Source organism: Amblyomma americanum, chromosome 8, assembly GCF_052857255.1.
Source record: "Amblyomma americanum isolate KBUSLIRL-KWMA chromosome 8, ASM5285725v1, whole genome shotgun sequence".
Classification (NCBI taxonomy): Eukaryota; Metazoa; Arthropoda; class Arachnida; order Ixodida; family Ixodidae; genus Amblyomma; species Amblyomma americanum.
The window spans coordinates 39,934,694-39,957,587 of record NC_135504.1 but is presented as its reverse complement, the minus strand read 5'-3'; the positions used below and the strand labels follow the sequence as shown (position 1 = coordinate 39,957,587).

Genomic DNA, 22,894 nt, shown 5'->3' with positions numbered 1-22,894 from the left:
TCTCAGAATTAGTTCGTGAATGAAATAAAAAAAAGGTTGAGTGTTAGCGTTGTTAAACGGAGCAGATATGCGAAAACATGCGTACAGCCTGTTTGGCTCATGGTTTCGCTTTGCTGGGTCGTCGGCACGTCTGGCGGCGGTATTAGAATCAGGCTAAGTTGTGATCGAGGTTAAGCCGATCTGATCTGTTCGCTCCGCAGATGGAAGTTGATGAAGACGACGATGTCCAATGTATACAGCGAGAGAGGGTGTTGCAGTTGAACAAGAGGCCTGATTGGCTGCAGCGATAGCATATAGTGCTCCCGTGCAGTGACCAGCGAAGCTGATCTGTTCGCGCAGCCGCGGGTTCGAATCCCAGTCGCGCCAATTTTATTTATTCAGAGTCAATGAATGCTTCGGTGATGGCCCGGCTTTTCAGCTTTGGTCATAAAGCACTGCTTTCGCTCTAAAGTGTAAAGTGCGTTTCACGACCTTTGAGCGTTGTAGTTAAGCGCAGCAACTATACGCATGCGCACAACAGAGTACTAAATAATGTCCGATGAGTCTACACTCCGCCACAATTCCGTCGTAACTCCAGTGCTGGCGCATGTAGATAGAGTTTTCCACGTCCGATGTCTTGCTGCCACGGGTTCATTTATTAGTAATAAGGGAGTAATTACTCATGAACTACGAATTTACTCCACAGTCGGGGATTCCCCTAACCATTTGGCCAACAAGGTTCATTTATTGTTAAACCAGCCATGGAAACTGTCGTTGATATATGCACAAAACACGCCGGCATTTATGAAGAAATACAAATATCGCACGTTGGGAACAAAAAAAAAGTGCACAGAAAACTAACTTGGATGCTTCCTGACGAAACAAAAGTCGTGTATGCTCCGCGGCAAGATCGTCACCAACATCATGGACATTAGTTGATCCATTGGAGCATAAAAATATATCATGCTATATTGCAGCATCACCGCTTCATTCGATTATTTTCCTTGATAGGAGCAGCAAATTATGCGGCGGAAAAATCGATCCAAGTAAACACAACGGAAAATAACGAAAAAAAGGAACCACTTGTGCCTGTATTCCAACTATCGATGAAATCAGCGCGCGAAGATAAGATTTTTCACACGTACGTTTTGGTGTCCACACTGGTTTGTATGCACTATAACTCAAGTGCCGACAGCACATTACACTCCATTTTTATACTGCCCCGAAAACACGTGAGTTGCCGCTTGACAATGCTCGCCACATATTTATATGTACGCGTCGACTCAAGATTCACATGAATGATGCAGTATGGCTTTACCAGCGTTTTTTTTTTTTGCTATAAGGCTGCGCTGTATCACGAAACAAAGCACGGGACCTCTTTGTTTCTTTTGTTTAACAGGCATCTCTCAAAGCATCGGCAAGAGTTATTTAATTTGTGCCTGTAGAGAAACTCACTGCACGGTACATGTTTCGAGACCAGCGTGTTGATTGGTTGAAAGTTTGGAGCTTACCGCGTGGAATTTCGTAACCTTTGTGCGGACAGATAAACTGAGAAATATACTTAGGGGCTCTATATTGTAGCGATCTTCCCCCGCTTCAGTCTTTTCTCGTATTAGCATTGGTGGTTCGGACTTATGACGTCATGACTTACAGCTAAACAAACAATGCGATTCGCTGGCAACGTTATTGGAGGCGGAGCCGACCAACGGCAAAGAAGTTTAAAAGAATGAATCAAATCGTTCTTCCTTTCTTATTTCACTCCCTCCTTTACCCTTCCCTTACGGCGCGGTTCAGGTGTCCAACGATATATGAGACAGATACTGCGCCATTTCCTTTCCCCCCAAAACCAATTAAAAAAATTTAAAAAAATAATCGTTGCTAAGGCGCCCGTGTGCTGTGCGATGTCAGTGCACGTTAATGATCCCCAGGTGGTCGAAATTATTCCGGAGCCCTCCACTACGGCACCTCTCTCTTCCTTTCTTCTTTCACTCCCTCCTTTACCCTTCCCTCACGGCGCGGTTCAGGTGTCCAAAGATATATGAGACCGATACTGCGCCATTTCCTTTCCCCAAAAACCAATTATTATTATTATTGAACGCATCCATTTTATCTTCAATTCCTCAAAAACTGCACGTGAGTTATCTGGCTCATAATTCATTGAAAAAAATATTAATGAAAGGAAATTAGGTTGGGTGGCGGGGATTTGCAATTTGGAGGAGATTTCTTCATAAATGCCTCCATTTTAGCGCAATATTGTCAACCTTGTCACGTCCAAGCAGAAAGGTTCATTAGAAAAAAAAACAAGTTACCACACATAATAAGCACATAATCACCAACCGAACTAACAACTGCTGCAAGAAAAACAAATGCTGCACGCACTAGTAACGCAACATGACAGAAAAAAGTCGGCAGCTTTAAATTATTCAAACTCAGACACATTAAAAACGAATACCCACAAAATCAGCTCAAAGATATCGTGAAGCCCTTTTTCAAACTGCGCACGAAAACATCAACCTTTTCACAATACAGCACATTCGCTTCTTTCAACTTCATGTAACTTCTACTTCTCAATATTGAAAACTGAAAATTGGTTTTTGGGGAAAAGAAATGACGCAGTATCTGTCTCACATCTACTTCTTAATACAGTTTCTACAGAGGGTCCAAAAAGTAGAAGCTGCTTCTTAATATAGTTTCTACTTTTTGGACCCTGCGTATGAGTACATGTGGCTGTGGCAGCAACATCCACATCCGTTGCCGCAAAGGGCTCGGAACACCGCGCAACTCGGGAGACAAAAGTTATCGACAAACTGAAAGTCCGCTCCTGGTTGTACACGGGCACAAAAAGAGGGCCCGATATATCGACTAACCTCACTCAGACGAGCCCCTATTGAGTTTCGCATGGCACCTGTGACACAGGCTGACACGCCTATACGTAAGACGCTTTTTTAGTGCACCTCACACTTTATTTTCCGTCGGCTCATTTTCTTTTCGCCTCGACGTCTGCTCTTGTGTATGTCGTGTTGCTTATTATTATTTATTCGTTATTTTCGGTGAACCCACGTTCGCTTTAGGAAACATAAATAGTCCCCAGAAGGTGAACGGGAAGGTATAACTCCCGTGTTCGATCCCGACCGCGGCGGCTGCGTTTTTATGGAGGAAAAACGCTAAAGCGCCCGTGTGCTGTGCGATGTCAGTGCACGTTAAAGATCCCCAGGTGGTCGAAATTATTCCGGAGCCCTCCACTACGGCACCTCTTCTTCCTTTCTTCTTTCACTCCCTCCTTTATCCCTTCCCTGGCGGCGTGGTTCGGGTGTCCAGCGATATATGAGACAGATACTGTGTCATTTCCTTTCCCCCAAAAAACCAATTATTATTATAATTATAATTGGTTGGTTTTTGAGGAAAGGAAATGACGCAGTAACTGTCTCATATATCTCGGTGGACAACCGAACCGCGCCGTAAGGGAAGGTATAAAGGAGGGAGTGAAAGAAGAAACAGAGAAAGAGGTGCCGTAGTGAATTGGTCCGGAATAATTTTGACCTGGGGATCTTTAACGTGCACTGACATCGCACAGCACACGGGCGCCTTAGCGTTTGGCCTCCATAATAACGCAGCCGCCGCGGTCCGGTTCGAACCCGGGTACTCCGGCTCAGCAGACGGGCGCCTGAACCACTCAGCCACCGCGACGGGCGCGACGGGTAAGGCAATGTTAACATATTTCTGTATACAGGGTGTTTCACCTAAGACTTTACACAATTTTTATAGAGAGGCTTTTTGAGTTAAAAGAGCGCCTTTTCGGGCTAGCATCGTCAGCGGTAAAGTACATATCAATACACTTAAGGCATGCTAACTAGCAGGCTGGCTAACTATTATTCAATAGTTACCTTTTTAACTGTTACCATTAGGATCCTTAATTATTGAGAGGCGTGTATCCTACCATAAGTAATATCTATTTCAGTTTTTACAATTTCGAAAACGCGATTATCGTCGTTGATGTGGCCCAACAAGTTTTGGCTACATCGCGCCAAAATGCGCTCGCTTTCGAGAAGCTTGCAGCCAAAACAACCTCTCCATTAGACGTAAATCGTCGAAGCAGCCAAAATATCTGTGGCCACCGCACCCAGGGTAACTGCGTTTTCGAAGTTCTAAAAACTGATGTGGATATTACTTACGGCGGGGTACATGCTTTTCAATAATTAAGGAGCTTAAAAGCTGTAGTTAAAAGGGAACCATTCCATATTAGTTAACCAGCCTGCTAATTAGGTCTTCTTGACTGCTGACAGTTTTATGCCAGAAAAGCGGTCTTCTAACTCAAAAAAGCTATTTTTAAAAAGTGTAGAAAGTGTAAGGTGAAATATCGTGCAGAAAGTAAATACAGGCACTACTATCTCAATTTTTAGGAACAAGATAACTACTTAAAATTACCATTCTTTTTTCTTTTTCTCGTCTGCTCGGTAGCGTTTTCGTCTGCTCGTGGTCGATAAAGAGCAGACGACCCCTATGGTCGCCTGTCTCAGTCCTTGACATAATGCGCGTATAATCTACAGAGAGTCGGCGAGCGCTGGCAGTAATTATCCAGACGCGCTCGAGCACGCACACACACACACAAAAGTAAGTTTCATCCTTGCAGGCATCGACCTGTAGGGCTCGTAAATGACTTCTCACAAAGTTGGCCGCGTTTGTTGACTCGGCAACAAGATAGAGTGCAGACTCTAACAGCGTCACTCTTCCCGAGAATAATAGAGGAACAAAGAGATTTAAAAAAATAAATCATGTGTGTAAGCAGTGCGTGTGCTGCGTTGTCAACAGCACCAGCGTTTCATAATTGTCCCTGCTCTTCTAGTGAGATAAGACGACTTCGTTCGCCGATATTTGGAGCGAGGTCGAACTGTCGTCGAAGGAAATTAAACTCTACTTTGAGCTGCCATTTCGCGTACGTCGACACCGCGATCGATGGAAGGCTGCTGCGAATTGTGCTGGTACAAAAATAAGCCACGTGGGTTCGAACGCGTCGAGTTCGATCCCGCGAGTCAGCCCTACACGACGAGCCCGTGGCGATGGAAGGTTTTCATCAGATTTACGAACTTAATTGTTTTACAGCGCTTAACCAGCCGCTGCTATCTTTTGCTCTGTAAATAATAGATACCGCAGTAAATAGGTGGTCGGTGAGTATATAGCGTGTGCGTGGGTCCGTTTATAGCAGACGCGGTTGCTTTGGTTAGCTTGCTAGGTTCGCGGAGAGTGCGACATCTGCGGCTTGAATTTTGAATGATGCATCCGCCTCGCATGCCGAAGGTGCGGGGTTCGATCCCCTGTGCAGCCGGGTACCCACCGGTGGTACAATGGGTACAAGCTTATACTGCCCTGGTGCTCGGCTTGTTTGGGATGAAGACGAAAAAAACCTTGTGCCATGGCGCTTTTTGGCCATAGATGCCCATGCGCCATAAAAATCCATCACCATCAATTTTGATGACAGCGTTTCCTTACTTGACTGCATTGTTAATAAGGCGATTACAGGGCCACCGGAGCACGCCAAGTAAGGTGAGCAGTCTTAATGTGACGTTAATACAGCTGGTGTCTTAAATACAAAAGATATAAAAGTCGTTTTGAATACATGCTGAGCTATTAAATGCATGTGCTTCCTAGCGCAATACTGCCGACGTCACAAGTTAGCGACGCAGTGCCAAATATTACAAATACTTCTAATGTGATAGCATTAAAACTATATCCATAAAAGTATAACATTCCATACACGTCGTATTTCCATAAACGTACCTTATAATATACCATAAACGTATCATATTTCCATAAACCTATCTTATAATCTACTATAAACGTATCATATTTCCATAAACGTATCTTATAACTGTACAGTTCTCAAAATTTTTGTCCGAGAATGTTGGACATGATCCGATCAGTAACTACCCTACAACGGACAAGAAGTGCGTATCAGTCGAAGAACGGCGTTCAAACGAAACACTTCATGTCCATGTTATATTTCTTTCTCGTTCAGTCATTTAAAGGGAAGCTGAAGCACTTTTCGAAAAAGTTGAGTTTCATGCGGCATTTTGTAGTTTTTAGTCCGCTGAAAAAGAATATCGCATTCGAAAAGGGCGGAAATAAACGCAAAAAGCTGTTTTTTGGAAGAAAACGGGCACCAGCGTTTCAGGGCGCCGAGCGAACGCCGCTTATGGCCGGGATCGTCGTGACGTCATCTACGGGGATCTCCGGCCAGCACCGTGTTGCTGCGTAGCGCTTTGCTTCAGCTGGCTTGAGAACTACGTTTTGCAAATTATGGATCCGTCGTTCATCAAAGCGCGGGCCGAAAAGCAGCAAGCAAAGCAGGACGGCCGGCAGACTACCCGTGTATGGCGTCACTTCCGCCAGTTCCATCCCCCTATTCGGCGCTTCCGGAAGCGAAGAGGGCGTGTCGGCGACGGCTTTTTAACACGCGATTGCGGATTATTTTGCGAGCAGAATCGAGAAAAAATTTACACACATGATTTTCAAAGTCCCTTCTTCCCAACCACAGCGTTTCATGCAATTTGAAAACCGTTTCAGCTTCCCTTTAAGTAGCACTATTTGCACACACTTCTGCAGTCATTGTATTCCTTACTCTTTCCCAAACCCGAAACATGCTTCCCATTCCTGCCCAAATATTATACATAAGGATTTTAGGGAAGACTCCTTCGTGGCTCCGAAGCTGAACGTGGATTTAGAGCTGGAGCACAGGCCCTGCAATCTCGACCACTTTTACAGGCATTGTATCCCTTACTCTTTGCCAAACACGCTTCCCGTTCCCGCCCAAAGATTTTGTATAGCTATTTTAGGGAAGACTCTTTCGTCGCTCCTTAGCCGAACCTGTATATATGCCTCCACCACAGACCCCGCAATCTCGACCACTTTTACAGGCATTGCATCCCTTACTCTTTGCCAAACACGCTTCCCGTTCCCGCCCAAAGATTTTACATAATGATTTTAGGGAAGACTCTTTCGTCGCTCCTTAGCCGAACCTGGATATATGCCTCCACCACAGACCCCGCAATCTCGACCACTTTTACAGGCATTGCATCCCTTACTCTTTGCCAAACACGCTTCCCGTTCCCGCCCAAAGATTTTACATAAGGATTTTAGGGAAGACTCTTTCGTCGCTCCTTAGCCGAACCTGGATATATCCCTCCAGCCCAGACCCTGCAATCTCGACCACTTTTACAGGCATTGTATCTCTTACTCTTTGCCAGACATAATTCCCGTTCCCGCCCAAAGATTTTACATAGGAATTTTAGGGAAGACTATTTCGTCGCTCCAAAGCCGGACCTGGATATATCCCTCCAGCACAGACCCTGCAATCTCGACCACTTTTACAGGCATTGTATCTCTTACTCTTAGCGAAACACACTTCCCGTTCCCGCCCAAAGATTTTACATAGGGATTTTAGGGAAGACTCTTTCGTCGCTCCAAAGCCGGACCTGGATATATCCCTCCAGCACAGACCCTGCAATCTCGACCACTTTTACAGGCATTGTATCTCTTACTCTTTGCCAGACATAATTCCCGTTCCCGCCCAAAGATTTTACATAGGGATTTTAGGGAAGACTCTTTCGTCGCTCCAAAGCCGAACCTGGATATATCCCTCCACCACAGACCCTGCAATCTTGGCCACTTTTACAAGCATTGTATCTCTTACTCTTAGCGAAACACACTTCCCGTTCCCGCCCAAAGATTTTACATAGGGATTTTAGGGAAGATTCTTTCGTCGCTCCAAAGCCGAACCTGGATATATCCCTCCACCACAGACCCTGCAATCTTGGCCACTTTTACAAGCATTGTATCTCTTACTCTTAGCGAAACACACTTCCCGTTCCCGCCCAAGGATTTTACATAGGGATTTTAGGGAAGATTCTTTCGTCGCTCCAAAGCCGGACCTGGATATATCCCTCCACCACAGACCCTGCAATCTTGGCCACTTTTACAACCATTGTATCTCTTACTCTTAGCGAAACACACTTCCCGTTCCCGCCCAAAGATTTTACATAGGGATTTTAGGGAAGACTCTTTCGTCGCTCCAAAGCCGGACCTGGATATATCCCTCCAGCACAGACCCTGCAATCTCGACCACTTTTACAGGCATTGTATGTCTTACTCTTTGCCAAACACACTTCCCGTTCCCGCCCAAAGATTTTACATAGGGATTTTAGGGAAGATTCTTTCGTCGCTCCAAAGCCGAACCTGGATATATCCCTCCACCACAGACCCTGCAATCTTGGCCACCTTTACAAGCATTGTATCTCTTACTCTTAGCGAAACACACTTCCCGTTCCCGCCCAAAGATTTTACATAGGGATTTTAGGGAAGACTCTTTCGTCGCTCCAAAGCCGGACCTGGATATATCCCTCCAGCACAGACCCTGCAATCTCGACCACTTTTACAGGCATTGTATGTCTTACTCTTTGCCAAACACACTTCCCGTTCCCGCCCAAAGATTTTACATAGGGATTTTAGGGAAGATTCTTTCGTCGCTCCAAAGCCGAACCTGGATATATCCCTCCACCACAGACCCTGCAATCTTGGCCACTTTTACAAGCATTGTATCTCTTACTCTTAGCGAAACACACTTCCCGTTCCCGCCCAAAGATTTTACATAGGGATTTTAGGGAAGATTCTTTCGTCGCTCCAAAGCCGAACCTGGATATATCCCTCCACCACAGACCCTGCAATCTTGGCCACTTTTACAAGCATTGTATCTCTTACTCTTAGCGAAACACACTTCCCGTTCCCGCCCAAAGATTTTACATAGGGATTTTAGGGAAGATTCTTTCGTCGCTCCAAAGCCGAACCTGGATATATCCCTCCACCACAGACCCTGCAATCTTGGCCACTTTTACAAGCATTGTATCTCTTATTCTTAGCGAACCAAAGCCGAACCTGGATGTATTCCTCCACCACAGACCCTGCAATCTCGACCACGTTTACAGGCATTGCATCCCTTACTCTTTGCACAACACGCTTCCCGTTCACGCCCAAAGGTTTTACATAGGGATTTTAGGGAAGACTCCTTCGTGGCTCTGAAGCCGAACGTGGATACAGCGATGCAGCACAGGCCCGGCAATCTCGGACACTTTTACAGCGCTTGCAGTGAGATCTGTGGGCTGCTATAAAAGAAGGGTGGCGTACGACGACAAGGTGGGGACAGAGGGGGCGTGTCGCAACGTTTCGCCACACGAGCCAATAAAATGCACGCGCGTCCAGGTTTACTCGTCGGACAAATATCAGCGACCCAGTGATTTAGGGAAGGCCTATACCGCGCCGATCGGTGGGAAACACCGCAGGTGAGTCACTGGGAATAATGGTGGCCGCCCGAATTGAGCAAAGGTTCGGACTTTCCCAGTTCTTTCTTTGTACCATGAAAACAACTTACAGCGCGAACTTGGTTCTGTGCAGATCGCAGTGTGTTATTTGCTCTGTAAATAGAGTAGGGTGGAGCTCGCAGACGGATCACTCAGTAACAACCCGCCTACAGAACTACCGACATCGTGGTCTCAATGCGTAAATATTGTTTTCGGCCGATTCCCACCGGACGCATACCCTGCGATTGAGGACATACGCCCACGACCTAAACTTGCAGCCCTCGTGTGTAGCTTTGAATGGAATTCGGTATTTGTTATTTCTTTTTGCACAATCTTTCGCGGTTTGACATAGCGATTTTGGCTTGTTTTTCGCAACGTACGAAAAGCATTGATTGCTTCGTATAGGCTTGAGAAGTGCATTTGTACGCATGAATTGTGCAGAAGCCTCGCGCATGTCTAATCAGTTTCAATTTATTGTCCCATCCACCACTAGCTCCGTGCAAGGAGAACAGTCGCTTTTGCAGCAAAATATGTTCTCAAAATTCCAATCTTCAAACACAAGTGCTGAGGATATTAATACGGCTCCTTTACATCTTCTTTACCCTTTCCTCCAGTGTAATGATCGCCAAACGGGACGTCATTATGGCTCGCATTTTCTCTTATCCCCGCTCTGTCCCCACAGAGAGTTTTGGCATAGTGTTACCGTGTACCGCACACTCTACCACTGCCGCCAAGCGTTCTCTGCACATGCGCAGTTTGGCGCGACCGCAGCAGCGACCGTGCGGCATGGCGGTATAGCCTGGGAACATGAAACCGTAAAAAATGTACCAGAATTTGGAAAGTTGAATATATAAAAACCAAAGCTGTAGCTCAGGTCCAACATTTCTGGCCAAAATTTTTGAATATTGAAAAACTGTAAGCTACTGTGATGAAAATATTGAAGGTAATGGCCCATTCTTCAGGTGTGTAGCAAAATCTTTCTTTTATAGTGTTTCCATCAATCGCATCGAGCAGTTTAGACTGCCACAGTTGGAAAACCAACGAGGAACGCTCTTAACGAAAGCAAAACTGCTTATATGAGCAAAAAAAAAAATGCAAGCTTGCCGCCGGGAGATCTGCGGATATATTGACTGTTACAATGCCAACTTACAATGTATGAAAAAAATTACGTTCATAAACTCTTTCCCCGTTTCGAAAATTTTTTTGTCCAGAATTGTTGCGTATGAGACGTACCAATGACCTACAGAGGTTAAGATTTTTGCGCGTCTGACTTACAACGCTTCGGTGAACACGTGTTTCGGTAAAACAGATACTAGAGCCGAGGCTTATATGTATATATATATATATATATATATATATATATATATATATATATATATATATATATATATATATATATATATATATATATATATATAGCCGAGGCTTCCAAAAAGCTTGAGCTTTGGGCAAACGAATGGTTTATTAAGCAGAAGCTCCACGGAGCCACTAGTAGCGCCGTGCTGTGGGTCACCTTGCTATTTCATGAAGGTATCCTCACATCATGGGCGCCCGTTTCGAGCTCAATATGTCTAGCTGTATTACCTTCATTATGATAAATCCAGGCGCTCACAAACAACCACACAGAAGGGACACCACCATCACCTTTCTCTGTAGTACATTCCATGACTTTATTGATGATCACTCTACCGCTTTCCTATCTCCTCATCTGGACAGGTGCTTCCGCGCACTCATTGATCATTGCTTTGCTTTCAGTGACAGGGAGATTAATGAAAGGGCACAGTAGCGATCCCAGATTGAGACTGCACCTGAATGCAATCTAGGGTTGCATGGAACTCCCCCCCCCCCCTTTTTTCCAAGGAAAGCAAGACAAAAAAATGTTCGCCTTCATTTCATGCAATGATTGACGGCCACCACAAATTTGCCCCAGCACACTAAACAAAAAGGAGTAAATAGGGAGTGAGCTGTCCTCCGGATTACTCCGTCATAATCGTATTTGTGTTTATAGTGCAGTCCTGACTCTCACATGCCCAAGCATTATTGGACAAAAATTTCGAATATTGCAATACTCTTTACAATGAACTGTTATGTAGATATTGAATGTGATGATCCATGCTACTGATGCAGAGCAAAACCATTAAAGTTTTTCCATCACTCGCATAGAGCTCTTAAGACTGCCATAAAAAACAAATGGGGAAAGATTTCGACGATGGCGATAACGTCAATAGCAAAAAAAAATGCAAACCTGCCGACAGGAGATTTGCGGATACATTGATTGTTATCGTGAAACCTTTCAATGTGTGAAAAAATTGCATTCATAAACCATTTCCCGTTGAAAAATGATTTTGTCCAGAAATGCTGGGTATGAGGCTCGCAGTCGTGATTGTCGTTTTTTTCACACTTTCAAGCTCACATAAGCTTCGTTTTCAGAGACAGTGTAGCGTATTCGTGATTACAACGCAACAATTCATCGATTCATATAGGCCAGCTTGAATTTGTCTTCGACGTCTCTTTACCCCCAAAACAAATACCGGTCCCCTTCGACTCCGGATTCTTGCGAGTCGACTGTTTCACACCGAAAAGAAGAGAGTTGACGCACTAGAGAACTATTCCGCACCAATAACGTCACGATCGAGCTCGTTTCTCCTCAATATCCGGCCTGCGTTGTGGCCACTTCCTGTCTACGTCAACCGTTCCCTTCAGAGTTATATTTCCTTTCAATAACACAACTGTGGAAGTTATATTGTTGAAAAGCTACGAAGACCACTCACAGCGTCACAGAAAAGAAAGCGCGTCAAAGTGCTGGCTACTGCAATTGCGTGACAAAATTTCCACTTTCATTCTGTATTAGAGCGTTAGCTCTACTTCTCGCGTTTCAGGTGTCACGTTATACGTTATAACGCAAATCGTAACCCCGTGGTTGCCATGGTAACCGAGGCGGTTACATAATGGAATACAATAACATGCGGCAGCGTGATGCCCGAGCACCACAACTCGAAAATAAGCTACGCCGGTCCGATATATATATATATATATATATATATATATCCCTGTATAGCAAGCGCCACAGTCGGGCCAATTAGTCCCATTATTCGTGTAAAATTTGTGGCCCAACCGTTTGCCGCACAATGTTCCAGATGGTGTCATACAATTCAGATTTCGTGCAGCATATACTTGCTAGTTAAGTTAGAGCCTAGATCACGGCAAGTATTCGAAGCGGCGACCTATGTACCCCCAATTACACGTCTTTGCGATTCTTCGTATGGACATTCCGGCTCAACCGTTTGTCGCAGTGTTCGGGGTGGTGGCATACGATTTAGCGTTTCGTGCAGCATAAACTTGGTAGTTAAGTTAGAGTCTAGCTTGCGGCAGGGATTCGAACCGGCGGCCTATGTTAGGTGTGTCAACGCTCGATATTCGATCGCTGCCTCAGCGTCGGCTCATTTTTTTCTTTGGCTGCTCGAGTGCTTTCTAAACTGCAGGCCTTTTCCCCAACGGTCCGTGCCACGTTCGACAAAGGACTGCGGATCCATGCGTCTTCGGAACTTCGCGTGGAGAGTTGATGGCACGAGACTTTTTCGCGCACTTGCATGCACAGTTCAAAAGCCACGTGCCTGTAGACTCGTGAAAGGGCCTATATATGTGAGAGAGATAAGGAAGTTGTACTGCACGGAACTACAATCAGCTTGGTGGTTTCCCCTTTCTTATGAGAGGCACGAGCGCACGCGAGTACACTGAGAGTTATCTGTAGGGCCCTGATTAAGAATGTTATGTCACGCAAGAAAATGCAAACAGTGCCCTCAAGAGCACGCCACGCATTGTTTGGCGTAAGAATGTGCGTTGTTTCCGCACCAGTGACGAGCAGCTCTACATTTTACTTTTGAGGGCCCCGTATATTTCCTGTTTGGCCTAGTATAGAGAATGCCATGGGGCATAACACAAAGCCTCTTTTAGGGCTATAGAAATCCGTATAGGTAAGATTAAAAACATACTGGACCATATAAAATATAAGACATTTATATTTTTATGAGGCCTATAGACATTCCATGAGGACCGAGCTGCATATATATATTATAAGACCTGTATATTCCTGCATTCCTGCAGGTTGTGGTTCTGCAGACACGGCGGAGATGCAACGGACTAATAATAATAATAATAATAATAATAATTGGTTTTGGGGGAAACGAAATGGCGAAGTATCTGTCTCAAATATTGGCTGACACCTGAACCGCGCCGTAAGGGAAGGGATAAAGGAGGGAGTGAAAGAAGAAAGGAAGGCAACGGACTCTGCACAGCGCGAAAGAAATGGCAAGGAATGTTCCAGAAAATCGCAATCCTCAAGTGTGAACACATGGACGCTTTGAGATTGCGTTTCTTTTTTTGTCTGAGGACATTGATAGTTCCCGGTGACATTCTGCGTCACACTTAGCCTCCCCTACTTTGGCTGCTTCCGTGCTGCGGCTTCTAATGGTGGCTGCCGATACGGGTGTACCGCGGCCGTCAACCTCTGAGGCGACCGCCACACCCTGAAGCCGCCCGATTGGCGGAACATGGAGGAGTGTCCGCAAAATTATACGGATATTGTCGAAAATTATAGGTTACAGATGAGACTGGCGCCACCACCGAATAATATTCTAAACAATAGGGAGCCAATCGCATGGCGGCGCCTCCAAGCTGGGAACTTCGTAAACCCGGTCTGGGCATATCATGTTCAGGAAGATGAGAAACAAAACGATAAGTGCAAGCACTGTGGGGCGAGAGGGACCCTCAACCACATAATCTGGGAATGCGCTTGCTCCCCAGGGGCTAAAGCAAATATAAACTGTAGAGGAACCTGGGAAGCCCTGCTGTGGAGCGAGGTCCCTGCTCCACAGCAACAAGCCATCCCCCTGGCGGAAGAAGCCGCGAGGAGTCAAGACCTCTTTTCCTGCTTCTAATCGCGGAGGTCTGTCTGTCTGCTATTTCCAGGAAGAAAGAAAAGGAAAGTGCACAGGCCTGCTCACTGGCTCAAGCCGAGCCACAATCGCTATCACGTGCAGACAGTAGGAGAGTTGAAAGATGGGATAGAAAGACAGGATAGTAAAGACGCGCTAAAGACAAGGCCGATCCCGGAGGTAGTGCAATACCGGGCCAACCGGTGGCGGGAGTGAAGCATCCTTCAAACTGTCCGCCACATTTCCAAAAATAAGTACAATTGGACCGGCAACAGATACTCTACGGGGTCCGGACATTCGCCTCCTCAATCGCGGAGGTCCCGGCCCACGTCATTCAGGCCTGCGTGCCGGGGCCTCCTTATCTGGTGGAAAATAAAGTAGGTATAATAATCATCATCCCCTAGTTTGGCCAAGCAGTTTTACACAAGTATGGCTGCTTCGTGCAGGCTTTCGACTGCGGTTTTTCTTAGGCAGAGTTACCAACCCTAGAGCAGATGTATGCGAAGCAAGGTAATAATTATCTACATCACATACCTGCGAGCAGCCGATTACCTCTACAAGAAAATCAAAGTTTCCTTAAAGCTTGGTAGTCGACAATTTACCATGAAACATGTTAGAGAAAATAAAGAGATGAGGGCTACATGAGACAGGCGTTAAAAATTATTCGACCTGGTCTGAAATTCACCCTCTAAACACTCAAACCCGGGACCAACGCCCCCACGGGATCAACCAGCTAAGTTAATTATAACCAGGGCGGCAAGTAGGCAGGGCGGAGTCGAATCGATCAACTACTAGATGCAGGACGAGGCCAGCTCGAAGCGTTTAGGTGGAGCAAATTTGGGTTAAATTTAATTGCACTCGAAGTAAAGTTATAGTAGGTTTCAAAAATTGAAACATACATTGACCTCAGCGCAGATCATACATTTCTGATATTTTCATTGCCTGAAATCTGCTCTGCCTTGCGAAAATTTCCTCGAAGCTTCCCCACCAACGTCGTCCTCGTTTTGATTTGACATCAGTGCGGCTTCGCCCTACTGTCAGCTAGCTATATTGGATGTCCCGAAAAAAAGACTGAAAAACTTTAGTAGAGGGAGAGCCTCTCCCCTCGCCGCCAAAATTTTAAGACAAGCGACATTGAATAGAACAATCAATATAATCTGGACCCCGCGCACGAATCTGTCCGTGGCAACGAGGCGGCCCGTAGCTCGAGATCTCTACCACCGAGCTGCACAAGACGGGCCACCGTTCGCAGATCACGGGAGAGAAGGGAGACTAATCTCCTGTCAGGAAGTTACAGAATATTATAGACAACATCGCAGGTACTTTCCCCCACCTAACAAAGCACTCAATCAACAAGCGGTGGCGTGGAGGCGTCTACAAACAGATGTCTACCCACACCAAATTCTAAGCAAACATATCATTCCAGAAATAGAGGACGATAAATGCAAGAATTGCGGGGCGAGAGGGACCCTCGACCACATAATATGAGAGTGTAGCCAATCCCCAGACAGGGCAATGAACATTAATAGCAGAGACGCCTGGGAGATCTTGCTCCTGAGCACCGACCCTGAGCTCCAGCTCACCGCCGTCCGACTGGCTGAAGAGGCTGCCGGGATACAAGAGATCCTGGCCAGCATCTGACGCGACTACCCCATGCGGCCTGATTTCTCCTGATCCTCCTCCCTCAACTGAGGGTATGGGACAGGGGAGGTCTGGATGAGGTGGTCTCTTTCTGTTGGACAATAAAGGTTTTTTCACTCATTTCACTCACTCAAAAAAATCAACATTTTACTGCACTACACTCCGCTGATGTACCCCCAATACATGCTCCTTCTTTTCGGAGTTCAAAGCCTGTGGAAAATCTTTATGACGGTCCTCCATCACGACTGTAGTTTCGTTAAAATTACACTTTTGCAAAATGAGTGCCTACCTCGGAAATACGCATGACCAATATTAAAACCGTGACGGTACCGCCTTATGGTCGCCTTATGCTCAGCCTTGACTGCATTATAATGTTATTGCGACATGTTTTTTGCTATTTGGTGTGGTTTTGTACCTTCTTCATAAATAGTTCTTATATACGCATTACTACTGCATTAAATTAAATACTATGCCTAGAAAAAAAGAATTGTAGGGTACACTCAAGCTCCGTCGTAATTATATGACGCGACAGCTTTAACGAGTTAATGAGCATATATGAGGAATTGGTCATTCTCAACTTTGAACTCATATGTCCCTGGCAGTCCTCATACCACTCTTTCCGCAATGGTGCAGCAGTTAAGGAAATGCGCCACTACCCAGCGATGGCAGGTGCTGCCACCGGTGGGGCTTGTGCGACCCAGCTTGCTCTTCCCAGAGCAACCTCTCGCGAGAATTAATTTAACTGTCACCTGCCGCGGTGGTCAGTTTGCTCACAATCCGGTGGACAAGTTGTGATGACGCCACAAGGTCACGTGACCTCGGTTTCCCACCTAGGTTGCTTCTCGGGCGGGTGGCCCATCCAAAGTCACCCTGTTTTTCGCTTACATGTAACGTGGACGCCGGATTTTCTGGGTAACGGGGCCTCTAAAGCAATGTCGTTAAAATTAAATGTTTGGCTAGCGTAGTTGCTGCAGTTGCTTCACACATAAGGCGGTGGTACTGGGTTCGAGGCTTTCACCTGGGCGAAATTTTTTTTCGGAATCAGGGCTCGTACCCTACACACCCCTGCGCGTTTCAGGCTCCGTCACGCTGCACCTAATTAAACGCAAGACACGAGGAGCCAGCCAAAGCCGCAGCCAGAGCCAGACACGAAGCAGACGACGTACGAGAGCGAAGCTGGGGCGTGAGCAACGCCTTCCCCCCGGCCTCCGAGCGATCAACGTGCCTCGAATGCCGAGTGCACTCGGAGGGCGACGATAAGGGAAGTGTATGCTCTCGACACAGCAGATTTCTTCCTCGGTGCCCTGCCATTGTGCGGGATAAAAGCAGGATAGGTGGCGCAGGGTTCATCTCTCATTATCATAATTACACAACCTTTCACCCTTCCGCGACAGCACTCCCACGCTCCTCTCCCCTTATACCCCGCTTCGACACCCGCACGTCCGGGGGAGGAAGGCCCCGGCCTCTGAATAGAGTACGCCGCGGCCTGTCGATGTTAGGGAAGAAAGGAAGGGTTGGGCGCAACGCCTCGACCTCCTTTTAGTGCGGGAAGGTGGGAGCGGGTTATCCCCGTTCGATTTTCGATTCTCCGGTGGCAGCACTTCAGCGGCCTGCCTTCTTACAAGCAGCCGTGGGCCGTGTTGGGTGCCAACACAGCCAACCCGTAGAGTTCCTTTTCTTTCGTCTACTTTTCTTTCGATCTTTCTGTCATTAGTCCTTACCCTCTTTCTCCCTTCTTTCCTGTCTTTTCTCTTCCTTCTTTCACTGTAACTTCATATCCGACTTTCTTCAGTTTTTCCTTCCCTTTCTTCATTTCCTTTTTTTCTTTCACTCATCCCTGAAATTTCCTTTCGTTACTTTCTCCGTTCATTTCCTTGTTTCACCGTGCCCTTTCGTTCATTCCCTGCTTTCCAAACCGGTTCCTTTCATATGTCCCTCCTTGATAGTTTCGCCATTCCTTCGTTCTTTCCCTTTTCTTCCTTTTTATTTGCTTTGTTTTCTTCGTACAAATGATAGGAGGAAATGAAAGAGTGAAAGGGCGAATGATTAACACAAAGGCGCCACCTTAGATCCCAGCCATTTGCAGCGGGACGCACGCAGTTACATTTCGTTTCATTTATTTACCCTCAGGGCCGTTAGGCGTTACAGAGGGGAGTGGGAATAACATACAAGTACTGAAAACAAACACAGCAGCTAAAAAATTTATATATAATTACAGCACACACTCATTTAAGATCAATAACAGCACTAGCAAAAGTCAGCATTACACAAAACAAACCACAAAAGAAAACAGCAGCTAATAAAATAAAACATAGATACAGAGACTTATATAAAATTAGTAACAGCGTTACGAAAGGCCCCGGGTTCAAACCTGACCGCGGCGGCTGCGTTTCTATGGAGGAAAAACGCTAAGGCGCCCGTGTGCTGTGCGATGTCAGTGCACGTTAAAGATCCCCAGGTGGTCGAAATTATTCCGGAGCCCTCCACTACGGCACCTCTCCCTTTCTTCTTTCACTCCCTCTTTTATCCCTTCCCTTACGGCGCGGTTCAGGTGTCCAACGATATATGAGGCAGATACCGCGCCATTTCCTTTCCCAAAAAAACCAATTATTATTATTATATTACGAAAGGCAACAGTATCAGTAATTTCAGCAATATTGTGGGGAAGGTGATCCCAGCTGACACAAGTTCTGGGTATGAATGAATCGCGAAAACATCTCGTGCGACAAGGAGGGATCCAAACTTTGTGGCGGTGATCAGTGCGGGCTGAAATATACGATTGTCTTTTTAACAACCTCTCTTTAAGATAAGGGTTATGATAAATTTTGTGAAAAGTACGTAATGAAGCTATTGACCTGCGATGGGAAAGAAGCGGTAGGGAAAGGTTAGCTTTCATGGCAGTTACACTACAAGTACGATGATAGTTGACGACGCATTCGGGAATGCACCCGCGTAACGCGATAAAGCGAAAGTCTGTAAACAATCAGGCGGAAGTGAAATGCGAACACCATCTGCGGATAGAAAGCAATTTTGCATCTTGTTACGTTCAAACAACAGCTCGCGACTAGCACAACTCATGTTCTACGTAATGGATTTCTGCTTCCTGCGGTGCGTTCATCAACCGGTTGCGTACAGATCGACGTGTAGCTCCACTATCTAAGAATATGTATAATAATATATGTATAATATGTATAGTAACACTAATGTGTATAATAATAAATATGTATAATAACACTCGCGTTCACGTCCGAATACGCATGCAGCGTACAACGCGCGGCAAATATATACCAGGTGTCCCAGCTAGAAGTAACCAAGCTTTTAAAAAACACGGATTGTCCTAGCCGCGTGAGACCAACTGAGGGTTGTTTAGAGTCGTGTGACCTAGTCTGCAGTATTTTTCGTTTTTCGAAGTTAACTAATTAGTTAAGCCTAACTAGCTTACTTTTTAATTATTAAAATGGGGAACAAAAGTGTCAATAGAAAAATTGTAGATCACTTTGAAAAACAGTTGACTGCAACATTTGCACCAAGATACCGGTAACGTAAAGTAGTTTTTTTTCCGGCCTTAAACCCTAGCACGCACAATAAAAAAAGGGTCCAGTGACAATGGTGCCATTTAAACATCCCAAGACGCGCCTTAGAGAAGAAAATCTATTTTTGCTGAAGTGCTCTCCCCGATGAGCATTTGCGTGCAGATTGGCGCAGAGATGTGACCCAGCAGTTGGTCACGTGATAGCTTTATTTTAAGGCCATTAAGTAAAGCTACGCAAATCGTAGCTTGATGGAAACAGCGCTGCTAGCGGTTTTTTGAGACGATCTACAACTTTTACATTGACACTCTGTTCCTCAACTCAATAATTAAAGAGATCGATAATTAGGCCTAATCAACTTTGAAGAACAAAAAAAATATTGAAGACTAGGTCACGCGACTCTCAACAGCCCTCAGTCGGTCTCACGCGGTTAGGACATTGTGTTTTTTAAAAGCTTGGTCACTTTTAGCTGGGACACCTGGTAACGCATCCCATGCAGCCGGTGGCCGGAAGGTGCCTTTGGTGATTCAACGCTTTTGCCTGTTTATTGTTTCAAAAACGCACACAAATTGCTTCCGTTCTAACGCCAAAATTTCGCTGAAAAGCCACAGCCTTTCTGCGCACCTTCCCTTTTTTTAGTCGTGTTTGACCACATCGCGTTGCAACATTAAGAGTGAGGGGAATGAAATATGTATTATTTCAACCGGTCAATCCTTATAGGCTCAGGAACACTTCCATCACTTCTCTCCCGACTGGTCTAAAAGCGCTTGGTTTGGAGTGGCGGTAAAAGGCGTTATATGTGCTTTGCCTGTGGGGCAAACCGGCTTTTCCCGAGCTGAAAACGGCTTTAAGCAAGTGGATGAGCAAGAAATAAATCAGTCCGGAGACAGTGTGTGTGTTTGTGTGCCTTTATCTTGTCCAGCGTCTTCCGTTTTAGCTGGTTTTTTAATACAGCGGTGAAGTGAGCCACTTGCCGACGAAGCAAGGCCTTCGCGTCTCTCATACAACCTGTTCTTGCAGTACTCTTTTGCCAGTCCTTTCAGCAACCTTTGTTCTCGTGACGGTGCCCCGTTCCCGGCCTCTCTTCCCAGCCGTTGCACCGGAGAGCTGGGCGGGACCCTGAACCCTTCAACGCCGTCTCCGACAATTCCGCGACCAAATGGACATCATCAATCCGAAGAGGGAAAGAATGCCTCGAGCGACGGCGTTAGAAGTGAGAATCGCGTGCACGACATCGCTGATGGACGAGGGAGGAGACCGGCGATTTCCTCGGGCGCGCTTCACAAGGCCCATCGTATTTGTGCGGTGCCTCTTCACAATGGAAACGACAGGGAAAAACGGAGAGGGCAAAAAATTTAGTACTTGATTCTGTTGTCCAGGACATAAGGCCGGGGTCGCTGGCGGTTTGCACTGGCGAATTAGGCTGCGACTGCCGGTGAAAGCGACATGACGCTCGCACGTTGTAAAAGACTGTGTACAGGTATGTGCACTCAGTGTAAGAACTAGAACGTGACTGAGAGAGAGGGCAGGTCCAGCTAATAAGGGTTCCTGATGGCAGCTTTCAGGGCTTTCGTGCTTCCAAAGTAATAGGTGAACCAACAGAAGAGCAGGCGATTGATTACATTAATGCATGAAAAAATGATGAATCAAGCAACAAATAAATGTATGAGTGATAAAAGAACTGGAACAGTCACTCACTCAGTCAACAATGTTTTGTACAAGCACTACACCTTAAATTTGGGGCAGGGTTTGACAAGGTTCATTTTTGACTGGAATTATATCTTGCCCTCAATTTTGGTCACTGGCCCCATGGGTATCATTGGGTTGGTTGCCTTAGCAATTAATACTAAAGGAGATCTTGTAGTCACAAGTCAGAGCTTCAAGAACTTTAGGTGAACCGGAATAAATAATGTACTGAACAAAGCAATAAAGACATACTACACTAACAATGTAATGTTTAGTACTCACAAGTCCTGAGAATTGCCGACAAATTACTTTAGATCAAAACTATAATATGCATCACCTAATGGGAGTCAGCATCAAGCATACTTCATTGATTCTATAGAATAAGTTCAAAATTGCACTGCTGGGTTAATTACTTCTCGTACTTCAGAATCTTACCAGCACCTAGTTCAATGATTTGCATATTGTTAAAAAGTGCCTCTTCAGCACTCCACCAGTCTCCATCTAAGTAATGCAGGTGCAATCTCTTCAGTTCCATGCAAGGGATCTTCCATTTGTAGTGCCCCCCCTTCAGCGTGTTCAAAGAGGAGGAAGCGTCCCAAGTTCCAGCGAACAGAGCACGTCAGGTGCCTTGCATGGAATAGCTGCCAACTTGCTAAGCTCCTCAGTGAGTGCCACACCGCCTTCCTCTATCACTGGGCAACTTCGGCAATAAATGTGGAAGCACCTTTCTCTGCACCACTGCATGCCACACATTGAAGAGACAGGATAACAGGATAACTCGATATCCAACACTACAGGAAACTGCAGTGGCATCACCTTGCCAGCACAACAGGGTGAAGTGTTGGAGTCTCATGCATAAGCACCCATGCTGAGGACGATTGTCTACGTGGGCCTTGTGGTGGTTACCCGAGACAATTCAGACCTCACATGCTGTGCGTTGGATGCTGTGCTCGCTCTCTTCCTTTTATTTCATTCTCGTAGCGGCGAGCTGCACCCGGCGTGCTAGACCACCACAGATGAGTTCCCAGAAAGAATGAACAGCGGTCATCAGGTACAGATGATTCATCTCGAGGTGCTTCATTGTTTGCATTTTACAAAACCATTTTCCCAACCGTTAAAGGGTCCTGAATTTTAAGGATTAAATTTCAGTGACCATGATGCCCAATTTCACTGAGGCTTAGCTATACATGATGAAGAAAATTTTTAATAAGAAGTTTTTCGATAAGCAGATGTGCCTGGTTTTATAATTTCGATGCTGGAAACGATCATCAGTGAGAGCAATAATGACTGCGCACACCATCAAAAGTGATGAATTAAAATCAAATGTAGTCACGCACGACAGGCAGTAATTAGACATATTTAGTATAGCGTAGCATACATTTGACTTTCCACAACCAAAGCCGCGACAAAATGACATGCACCTTACTCCCCAAAATTTTAGTCGACCATGGTTAGCGTTTCAACCAAGAAATGCATAATGCTGTGGCATCACCTACTGACCAAATCTCAAAGCATTTCATTGGCAATGTTAAAGAAGCATTGCCTTTCATTGAAGGGCAGCCTCAAGATTGTGTAAACTATAATAAAATATGATGAAAATGTCTCAAAAAAAAAAAAAACACAATGCACTTACTTAGAATATTTACTGAGATGCGGTCACATGGTGGGATACACCAACAATCACAAAGTTTCACCGCAAGATGCCGCATCAGTTTGTTTCAAGTGATTTTCAGTTCCAAATAAAAACGATACATTATCGGTTTCTCAATAACACAAT

The 22,894-nt window shown here is 45.6% G+C and overlaps 1 pseudogene; it reads right to left on the bottom strand.

The window, feature by feature from the left end:
• Positions 1 to 14,418: 14,418 nt before the first annotated feature.
• On the bottom strand, positions 14,419 to 14,557 carry LOC144102852 (U2 spliceosomal RNA; annotated as a pseudogene).
• Between the last annotated feature and the right edge of the window lie 8,337 nt (positions 14,558 to 22,894).